This window comes from Gavialis gangeticus, unplaced genomic scaffold (genome assembly GCF_001723915.1).
Source record: "Gavialis gangeticus isolate Ggan-Ray unplaced genomic scaffold, GavGan_comp1, whole genome shotgun sequence".
NCBI classification, from domain to species: Eukaryota; Metazoa; Chordata; order Crocodylia; family Gavialidae; genus Gavialis; species Gavialis gangeticus.
This window is the reverse complement of record NW_017729025.1, coordinates 100,996,573-101,005,063: the sequence shown is the minus strand read 5'-3', so window position 1 is coordinate 101,005,063 and position 8,491 is coordinate 100,996,573. Positions and strand designations below refer to the sequence as shown.

At 49.1% G+C, this 8,491-nt stretch overlaps 1 protein-coding gene across 6 annotated transcripts in view; it reads left to right on the top strand.

Moving 5' to 3' along the window:
- Positions 1-8,491, top strand: part of TSPAN18 (tetraspanin 18) — a 268,022-nt gene that overhangs the window by 29,732 nt on the left and 229,799 nt on the right. The window contains exon 1 of one of the 6 annotated variants that reach the window (XM_019519349.1): positions 6,736-6,868. The exons of the other annotated variants lie outside the window; for them this stretch is intronic. The gene's annotated coding sequence lies outside the window, so the exon portion shown is untranslated. Of the gene's footprint in view, positions 1-6,735; positions 6,869-8,491 lie in introns of those variants that run through there. 6 annotated transcript variants of the gene reach the window in all.

Genomic DNA, 8,491 nt, shown 5'->3' with positions numbered 1-8,491 from the left:
AAAACAGTTGGATGCTTATCTTGCTGGGATCCTTTGACCCTAGCTGACTTCCTGCCCTTGGGGCAGGGGGCTGGACTTGATGATCTTCGAGGTCCCTTCCAGCCTTAATGTCTATGAAATCTATGAAACGATAGGGCACATTTGCTGCTTTGCTGCTATCAAATAACATGATGCTTTATTACACGAGCATTTTGAATATACCCATCACCACAATAAAGGGTACCTGTGCCAATTTTTACATTTTAAAACATTCAGGGACTGCTGAAGTTTTTGAAGGGAAATTCAAGCCCTTGGCCCCATCACTAGGGACCTACTGAGTTTGCATTTCACATTTTTGCGGAAACTGCAAATTTGAATGTGCTCTGGGTAAAACATTGGGCTCCGCAAGTAACTGCCTACAGCTGCCGTGCCTCTTGCTGCCAGTAGCTCCACTCCACCCCTTCTGCCCTCTCCTCATCCACCTTTCCCCCTTGCTCCAAGACTGCAGGGTTTCCCTCCCTTTTCTCTGTTTGCTGGTACATTTCATAGTTTTCATAGACATTAGGGCTGGAAGGGACCTCAAGAGATTGAGTCCAGCTCCCTGCCCGAAGGGCAGAAAGTCAGCTGGGGTCAATGTACACTTTTTTTTCTTTCTAGGAGCTGACCAAAATCATGGAGCCCGCTGCTTGGGGATGGCCTGAAACTACAGCTTAATTACCTGATTAAGCCCAGGGAAACTATTAATCCACACTTTATAACACATGGATTAATGGCTTTCCTGGGCTTAATCATGGTAATTAAAGTGCAGTTTCAGGCCATGTGGCAATCTGTGGGGAGGGACAGGTCTGTTGGGGCCCCTCGGCCAATCAAAGGCATAGGGTGGGGGCCCACCATGCTCAGCCTGGCAAGATGGTGGCCAGCCCCATGATCTGCCCACAAAATCCTTGAGTGCGGTAGACCCCTACCCATTAGATTTCAAGCACCCACAATTTCCAGTGCCTCAGGCTTTTAGGAAGTGCTTGTCAAAGGTCCAGAGAATTCATAACTTCATTTGAAGTCACTGAAGCTGTGTAGGTTCAACACCTCTGAAAAGAAGGCTGTCTATGTGTGCATCTTGACCTGTGAGGCACGGTTGCCAGTCTGTCTCCCACGGTTCTGCAGTGTCTGGGAAGAACCATACAACTTTAATCGGATTGCCCTGTAGTTGTTTGTTAATTAAAGCCAAGCTGCTGCACACAGCCTTTGACAGGAGGTGGCCTGCCTTTCTTGAACCACAGGCCTCTGCCTTTCCTGAGTGTGTTTCAGCCTGGCAGCTCCTTGGAGCCTTTTATCAAGGTATTAAAGAACGGAAAAACTTGGTGGTTGCCTCAAGCTGAGGAGGAAATGCTGTACTTGAAGGATTAATCTCAGTGCAATGAATTTTAAAGACTTTTTGCTATACATGTTGTGGAAAGCTATCAAAATGCTAATGGGTCTGCTGTCTTACCTCCAGCAGACTTTCTTTTTAATCCTTTCTATGTCAGGCATAAGGTTAAGGAGGGGGAGAGGGGAATAAGTTGGGGTATTACCTAGGGCAGATCTATGGGAGGGTGCAGTGGTGCAGTCGTACTCCTTTTTGATTCTTGCTGCCATTATAGGGACAAGGGTCCCAGTTCCTTTTTGGGCTGCCAATGAGGATGGCTGTGGGGGAGCTAGTGCAATTCCCTCGGGCTTTTGTGGACTCATTGCTGGTTGTAGAGAGCTGCTTCTACCCTCTGGGAAGAACGGGGCTGAGGTGGGGATGGAATGTTGTATGGACTGTCTGACAGCTGAAGCAGCATTGTAACTTAGCACAGCTGGGGCTGCTGCAGCACTGGCTCTGCTGGGTGACCGTAGCATATCTAAGGGGGAGAGGGTGAGTGAGGTGTGAACACAAGGAGCAGGTTTGGAGGGGGCACTAGACAGGGGGAAGCATGAGCCCGTGGCAGGGCAGGGAGGTTCTGTAAGCAGGGTAAGAGAAGGGCATGCCCTAGCCACAGCAGCTGGAGCCCACACCTGTTCCCCAGTGGAGTACAGGGTGCTCAAGCTATGTTGGGTAACACTGTCCTGTTAAGGTTAGCTTCTTGAGATGCTGCTGGAGCCCCCGGGCTGGCAGGGACACCTGGGAGAGCTAAGCACAGAGCAGGACCAAGAAGAGTGAACACATCTGCCACTATCCCTGACTGACCCGGGACTGTGGTGGGAGTCCCAGGGCTGCTTCTGCCCTGCTCTAGCCAAAGGCTTTGGGGAGCAGCTGGGCAGGATGTCTGGCTCAGCTGGGGCAGTGGCAGAAGGGTTCCTTCTTCCTGCCTCTGCTCTCCACTGGGGGGTAGAGAGAACCTGCCAGCTGCTTCTGTTTTGGGCTGAGCCCACTACCCCATGCAACTGCTTCTGGCAAATGGAGCCCCTGGCTGATGGGAGACATGAAAGGGCTGGGCAAGGACCAGGTGCCAGAAGAACAGACATACCTTCCACTATACCCTGCTGAATAGGGGAGTCCCAGATCTGCTCCTGCTCTACTCCAGCCATGGACTGCAGGAAGCACTGGTGCAGGTGCCAGGCTCAGCTAGGGACAGCAGCTTTGGCAGCCACAGTGGGTGGGTTCCTCTTTCCTTCCCCTGCTCCCCACCTGATCTCCCTTCCCTCCAATGTCCCCTGCTGGCTCAGGGAGTCCAGCTGCATGTGACCCCTCCCCCCCTCCCCCATGGTCTGAGGGGCAGCACCAGGGGCATCAGCTACAGCCATGTTTTCTAAATCCTGGCTTCACCCATGCATATTAATACAAAGATAGTTTGGACCAGTTCCTTTTATAGAACTTGAGGTACTCTATTCCACTCCCTCATACCAGATTGATGCTAGTGCAGCTATTGACTTCAGTGTAGTTACTCTTTATTACGTCAGCATTAATTACAGAGGAATCAGGCCCCAGGTTAGCAGCAAAGACAGTTTTATAGTTGTGCAATGAGACAGTTGTGGGCTCTTAGAAGGAAAAGCTGCCTGAGAAGCTAGGGTAAAACTGGGATGGCAAGCAGTGGTGAGCTATGGGCTGCTGTGTCTCCACTTCCCAAGCTAGCTCATTTGGATAGGTTTATACCAAAAGTCACCTATCTTTTTAGGCTGCGGGTGACCCAGTTCAAGTCGGAGGCAGGTGTTGGGTGCTAGGACCTGGTTGCCACCATTTCTCACCACTATGTAGGGAAAACTACCACTGCCACTACTTCTTTCCTCACTGGTGTGGGGAAAGCAACTGGTATTAGAGCCCCACATCCACGAGCCAGATAGAACAGCACTGTGGACCAGATCCACCCAATGGGTTATAGGTTGCCTGGAAAGGTAATGTTTACACCATTGACTGCACTGTAGATGCACCCTGAGATTCTGACAATTAACATCTCAGGAAAAAAATTCTCTTCCATTCCTTTTGGATTTTTATCTGGGTTTTTGTCATATCAGGCACATTGCTTTTAACTCATCAGAGAGCCTGTTTATCTGGTTCCAAACCATAATGGGAATATTTTTATCACTTTGGAAGACTCAGTAACTGAGTTTGTGAGCACTACTGAGATTCTGCCTTTCCCCTAACCCTCTGTAAAGTATCCTAGAAAAATGAATCTCTTTGTGCTTACCTTAAGTCAGGCTTACCCAGGCAATTTCAGCTTCCAGGGGGAATCTGAATCGCTGGGTTGTTGGTTTATCTTCATTATGCTTTCACTTGTAGATTTCAGTGGACTTCACACTTTTTAAAAAAGTTAATTAAGCCATATACATGCCTATTAAATCACCTTCCCTCATACCTTCAAAGCATCAATGTTTTCCACCTACTTACTGTCTCCCCAGCCTCTCCCAGATTAATATCACTGCTTGGGCAGCTGGTGGGAGGAGGGGTGCTGTAGCAAAGATGTTTTCTGATGGTGGATAAAAGCGAGTGTAGGAGTTATTGCAGAAGGAAGAAACTAAGTAAAGGCAAGCAAACAATGTCAGTGGGAGACTGTAGCTTGTGGAGTAGTCACACCCTCTTCCCTTTCCTCCCAAAATGACAAAATGGCTATGTGGGACATTTAAAACTGGACTAAGCATTGAAGAACAGCCTTTACACAGTAGTCCTGCTTTGAAAGACAGGGAAAGCTGAAGCACTGAACTGACAATCAGGAGCTCCCAAAATCTAGTCCTGATGCTTGACACCGGCACTGGTGAACCTGAACCTATTCAGCCTCCACAAGAGAAGGCTGAGGGGGGACCTGGTGACCGTCTATAGACTCACTAGGGGGGACCAGAAGGGTTTGGGGGAGGCGCTGTTTCCCCTAGCACCCGCTGGCATAACAAGGAGTAATGGGCACAAGTTGATGGAGAGGAGGTATAGATTGGACATCCGCAAAAACTACTTCACAGTTAGGGCGGCTAGGAGCTGGAACCAAGTTCCAAGGGAAGTGGTGCTGGCCCCTACCCTGGGGGTCTTTAAGAAGAGGCTGGATGCCTACCTGGCTGGACTCATTTGAGTCCCGTTTCTTGTTTTGGGGTTTGTTTTTTTTTGGTTTGTTCTCCCGCCCTGGCAGGGGGTCGGGCTAGAAGATCTACTAGGTCCCTTCCAACCCTAAATCTATGAAACTGGCTTCTTGTGTGGCTCTGGGCAAATCCCTGAATTTGCTAGCACTTTCAATGAAAGACTGCAAGTCTGGATAAAGGGATTTGATAGATACGGCATTTGGACCAAATTCACATGAAGGATTATTGTGTTGTGCTTCAAAATATGGTTTAGGTAATGCAATCTGAAATGAATACAGTCTGCTGAAAATGACTATAGAGGTGTGCATGTGTGTGGAAGAGATATTGCCTTCTATGCCAGGGAATGAAGAACTGGTCAACTGTATGTCAAGGGCTAGATACTGTTGACTAGGGCTGTTCAAGTAGCAGCCCATGAGCTGGCCCCTGAGGGGATTAAACTGTGGCCCCTGGATTCCTGCCCCCCTCCTCCCCCAGCTCCTGCTGCTTCCTCTCTCTTCCTTTGGCTTTTCCTGCTTGCCTGTGCCCCAGGGTGCAGGGCAGCAAAGTGCACCAGGGAAGCCCATTGTTGGGAAGCTGAGGTGGGGGTTGCGAATGCACACAGTGCAGGGAGGCTGCCCGTGTGATGTAGTGGAGGGGAAGGGGGAAGCTGCCGTCACTCCAGGGCAGCAGGGAGGAGACACCCCTGGGACCTGTGGCTCACAGTAGCACAGCTCCCTGTTGGTGCAGACCACAGAGTGCAGCTTGCAGCCCCCAGCCACTTAAAAGTTGGAAAGCTTTGCTCTGAACAGTCTTTGGAGATTCTCCTTTAGCTCAAACATTCAGGGCTTTTGGAGCAGGAGGATGTGATTGTTCTCCACAGTGCCAGCATGAATTGTAAATGTCCTTACCCATGCTAGCATTAAAATCTTACATTGGTAAATAACATTGTAAATTGTAACATTGGTAAATAACTTTGTAAACTGTAACATCAACAAATTACATTGTAAATAATTTTATAAATTTTTCCCTTCCAGTTGTTATATTTTGGGTTTTTTTCTTTGCATTTCTCTCAGCTCTGTCAGGAGAAATGGCCAGGTCAATTTTACTTGTATTTATAGTCAGTTTCCAATGAGTTCTCTACTGTATTTGTAGTCAGTTTCCAATGAGCTGCTTTCTGACTCTTGTACTTAACAATGGATGGATCTAGATCCTGCAGGGGAAAGTTATCCTTTCAATAATAAACTGCCCTCTGAAGTTTTGGCAGTGTTTCATGAATGTTATAGTTTGGGTTTATTGTTTTTTCCGTGTCATGTATTATGTTGTCTTCACTGATTTGAAAACAGCGGTACACAACTGCACATAAATAGCCAAACCTATCGGGGACAAGCAACAGTTATGAATGCAGTCCCCTAGGCTATGAAGCAATTCCTCGCTCAGATCTCTGAACCCCAAATAATGACCCACCAGTCTAGGCTTGCTGTGTGAGTGGGGGTTGGAAGAATATGGGAATATAAGGGGATAAGGATGGGGGGGGTCAAATTGTGTGCATGACATGTCATCTTTTGCTTCTCTAGTTAATTAACCAGGTAACATCTGGATGTTTAATATTAAACACAAAGGTACAAATCAAAACATTTCTGAGGAAAGCTTGTCTTTGGAGACAGGCTGTTGGGTGAGCCTGCAACCTGTCATTACTGAGCAGATCAGAGAGTGGGATGTGCAGGCTTGCTTTGGTAATAGTATTTAATAGAAAGATGGACTAAACAGACATCTCTCTTTGAGAGGGCAGTGCAGGTGTTCAGATAGAGCACAGACCTACTTGGAGAGCTTCATTAAGGGCTGCCCATGGGAAATAGTTTTGATATAGAACAGAAGAGGAATGCTGCTGGATTTTTTATTGTTGTTTTTAACTGCGTGGGTAATTTTGCAAAACTCAGTCTCCCCTTCTCCTATAAATGGAATGTTTGAAATACACCGGTGCTATTAATCAGCAACTGCACATCCTAGCATCCTGCAGCTGTTAGCCGTGTGCATGTCGGAGGGGGGTTGGGGGTGTGGAGATGGAGGAGGCTGCCTCTTATGCTACCTTTAAAGGGTCTACTAAAGCTGCAGATTGGCTGCTCCATATCGGTGCTTACTTGGACAAACGTTCTGCATTTGGTATTGTGTATACATTAGGTGCGATCACTACTTAAAGAAGTGAGGCTCTGGAATACTAAAGCTACATGACTACTTAGTGACTAATACTACTACTACTACTTTATAAAGGTGCACCAATAAAGATTTTTTGGGCTGATACCGATGGCCAATTATTAACCAGCTATATTGGCCAAAATTGATCCGATTGCTGATAGGCAAGCCCAGCAGCTTCGAGAGCAGCATCCTGCTGGTAAGTCTGTTGGAGGGAAGGGGCATGGGAAAGGAAAGGACGTGAACTGGCAGATTGAGGGCCCCACCCCAGTGAGGGAGGGCGTGGGTCTGGGGCAGGGGTAGGCACTGCCCAGCCGGATGGGTCATGGGACAGAGCCATGAGTGGCTGGTCTGGGAAATGCAGGGGTGGGGGGGCAGCCCCTGCTGCTGTGTGCACCTCCAGGGGAGGCATGGCAGTTCATAGGCCCCCCTGGATCTGTGCCTGGGGCAAAGGTGGGCTGCTGCTGGGGCCAGGAGTGGCACCAGGCTCTTCCTGGCAGTGGGGTTGGGCCAGGGCAGTGCTGGGAGGGGGGGCTTGGGGGAGGCTATGGTGAATTTTGTGGTGGTTATAGCCCACCCCATAGCCCCCCTCCCAGCACCACTGTCACCTGCCCCGAGCGCAGCCCCAGCCCCAGCCCAACTACTGGTAGTAAGAAGGAGTAATGGCCATAAGTTGACAGAGAGTAGATTCAGGCTAGATATCAGGAGGCGCTACTTCACAGTCAGGGCAGCTAGCATCTGGAACCAACTTCCAAGGGAAGTGGTGCTCGCTTCTATCCTGAGGGTCTTCAAAAGGTTGCTAGACATTCACCTAGCCAGGGTCATTTGACCCCAGCATTCTTTCCTGCCCATGGCAGGCGGTAAGATTTGATGATCTGCTCAGGTCCCTTCCAACCTTGCCAACTACGAAACCCCCTGCTGGGAAGACCAAGTACCACCCCCAGCCTGCAGTGGCAGTCTGCCCTTACCCTGTGCACAGATCTGGGGGGCACATGCCCCCCATGTCTCCCAGACCGGATGCTTGGTCCCACACCCTACCCTGCCCTGGCTGGGCAGTGACTGCCCCTGCCCCTGACTCAGCCCCACTCGCTCCCTCACTGTGGGGGCCTCAGTCTGCCCCTGCCTGCATGCCCCTTCCCTCCCCCACCCCTTTTCCCCTCCAACAGACTTACCAGCTGGACGCTGTGCTTCAAGCTGCTGGGCTGCACTGCTGGACATGTGCATGCTGTGGCTGTACCCATGCAAGTGGCATTTATCAGCAACGTTATTGGCCACATGAGCCAAAAAAAGTCGATTGCTGATAATGTCAAGTTTCCTTTTATCAGTGCCGATACAATATGGACTCATGTATTGGTGCACCTCTACTGCTTTAGCTACTAATACTTAATACTAATATACTAAATGAATATTTAACTATTCTTTGGATCAAGAAGTGGAATTTAAATCCTTCCCTTCCCAGCTAAGTTCCAAGGCAGTGGGCAAGGCTAGTTCATTAAAAGAGTTTGCACATGGGAAGCTACCATGGAGTAGGTGAGGCATTGTAAAACCCCACACTCATTTACCTTCCAGTAACTTGTCCATGCATCCATGCCTAAGGAGTTGTTCTTTTTCTCACATTCTCTGTTCCAGTTAATGTTTCAGTATTTTATACCAGCTGCAAGTTTGACCAGGACAGAGTGAGAGAAACGCATTCTCCCCTAGGTGGGTAGGGCGCTGTCCTCATGGGCAGATCCAGGGTTTCATAAAGGGGGGTACAGGACCAACAACCTGCACTGCAAGGGTGGCTGCACACTGCTCTGCCTGTGACACCTGCCCTCCCCCC